The sequence below is a fragment of the Melanotaenia boesemani genome, chromosome 4 (assembly GCF_017639745.1).
Source record: "Melanotaenia boesemani isolate fMelBoe1 chromosome 4, fMelBoe1.pri, whole genome shotgun sequence".
NCBI lineage: Eukaryota > Metazoa > Chordata > Actinopteri > Atheriniformes > Melanotaeniidae > Melanotaenia > Melanotaenia boesemani.
In genome coordinates, this window is record NC_055685.1 from 40,270,325 (window position 1) to 40,272,921 (window position 2,597).

Genomic DNA, 2,597 nt, shown 5'->3' on the forward strand with positions numbered 1-2,597 from the left:
TATTTCTAGTTGTGTAAAATAAGCTGAAGAAATGAAAGGCAGCACTCAACTCTCCTTGTTGGGGGGGTGTTAAATGGGGTAGTTTAAATGTTATTATGACGAAGTATGTATATATGTAAATATTTATTCATGGTTTTCGCTTTACAGATGTTATTTTAAGTAGACATTTCTGTGGATACTTTTGAGCTTGTATAGTCTAGGCCAGGGCTACTCAATTCGGTCCTACCGAGCCACCTAATTGGTCCCACCAATTAGGTGGCTCTAACAGCCAATCAGGTTCTACACAATAACTCATTAATTTGACTCAGGTGTGTTGGTGCAGGGATACATGGAAAACCTGCTGGATTGCGGCCCTCATAGGACTGAATTGAGTAGCCCTGATCTAGTCCCACCTCAACAGGTTGTTCCAGCTAATTACCTGCAGCAGGCAGCAGGAGGGTATCGAAGCCTTTAGTTGCTCTTCAGAAGGTGATGTTGGTTGTGGTTAAGAGATTTAATAAATTTAGCCAATCATAGGCTTTAGTGGACCCAAGTCTCACACCTCTTCTTAAAACTGTTGGTATCGCCGCCCAAATTGACATTGTGAAACAAAACATCCGTGTTAGAAAATCCATCCAGCTAAATAAGGCGAAAGAACAGGTGGAAAGTAGCTCCAGTCATTCATTCTAGACCCAGCAGAGCGGGACCAGACTGGAGGCTGGAGGTCTAGAAGTGATGCAACACTTAGGAAACACGTAGAGGAGTTTTTATTTCTCCACAAAACTTTTTAGTGGCGTCCTAGTTTCCCTCCAGACCTGATCTCCTGCAGCTCCTTGTCCACCTGGTTAATAGCGGTGATGGTTCCCTCTGCACCTGCAGGACTTTCTCTGAGGACACGGCTGCTGCGGTGTTGGGTGGAGTCTCTGACCTCACCCTCTCCACCCACAGCTGCAGCCCCACCCACCCAGCTGGAACACCAGGAACTAGAAAGAAATATTATTTACACTAAATAAACTGCTACCAGACTCAGGTGTATCTGTACATGTTCATTTTCTAGATGAAAACAAAGGAATAAATGATCTTCCTCTCTGGAGTCTTCCTCTGACACGACGTTGACAGCATCTCCACCTGCTGCCCTCCTCCACCTTTCTGACCTGGGATTGACCACGCCGTCCCCACCAGATAAAACCTGCTCTAGTTTTCCAACATGGTCCATCAGGATCTCCGTCGCACATTCCAAAGAATTCCTCTTCTTCCCTCGTTTTCCTCCTGAGCCATCATGGAAATGATGTGATGAATATTTATTACAGGCGGTCACCTGACCTTTTATAGCCACCATGTGGGCGGGGCAAGACGCTCCCTCACATGCACCAACTTTAGAGTTGGTTGTGATTTATAAATGGAAGCAGTCGTGGGACGAGTGCACGCTCGTATTAATCTGGAAGCTTCCTGTTTTCCCTGCATCTGCCTCCTGTAGTCGGCTTCGCTAGAGATCCAGGTCTCCGCAGGAATGTTTTCAACTTCCTTTTTTCACTTTTGAATAAGCAGATAAAGTTAAAGTGTTTTAGTTTAGTTTTTTTCCTCTTTCAGGAAAAAAAATGGCCCCGAGGAGCTTATTTTGTTCCTGAAAGTGGCGACAACCGTTTACCTCCTAACCAGAGCTTACCTGGTTACCACACGTCCACTAAAAGTTTAAGTTTTAAAACTTTTCTATTATTTGCCTTCTTTTAAAAAAAAAAAAGTTTTTTCTTGTTTCATTTGAACTGTTTCTTTAAATTTTTCTTTAATATCCTTTTCCAGCCGCTGCAACGTTCATGTTTTATGTCAAGCACGCTGAAGGTTTTCTACATGAAGGACAGTTAAACTTCTTCAACCCCTTAACACCTTATTTTATTTACAACAGTAGAAAAACTAAGCAGAGGATAAACCAGGAGAAAAAGTCAGATGAATAAAATAAATAGATAAAATAAAAATTAATGAGCGAATAAAAGAGATAAACTATACATCAGTGGGATGTTGGTCAGCATGAAGGAAAGAAAACTGGAGACTTTGTTGTGACATTTATTAAACCCAGAAAATCACATCCAACACTAAAACCAGAAAATAAAACCAGCACAACGAAACGTGAAAAATCACCACTGAACGTTAAAGACTTTTTCTTCATTTAGCAGCAAATAAGTAAAAAAAACTTCCTGTTTGCAACGGATCAGATTAACGCTGATTAACCCGATCAATTAACCAATCAGCTGTTTTTATACGACAGCTTCAGTAAGTCGTCACGACTCGTCATTTTATCAATAAAGTTTTTCATTACACGGTTTCATCAACATGCACATCACAGAATCACGTCAAAACACGCCAACTAAACAAAAATTATCTACAGCCAATCACAGAGGAGCGGACAGGAAAGACACGCCCCCTCCTGAATGTTACATTAGCATCTCCGGATCCAGATCCAGACCCAGATCCAGACTGTGGGATGAGGATCACAATAATGAACTCAAACAATGGTTCATCATTGAGTTCAGTTCCATACTGGTTCTGGTTCTGGCTCTCGGTCTGGTTTTGGTTCTGGCTCTGGGTCTGGGTCTGGGTCTGGTTCTGGTTCCTGTTCTGGC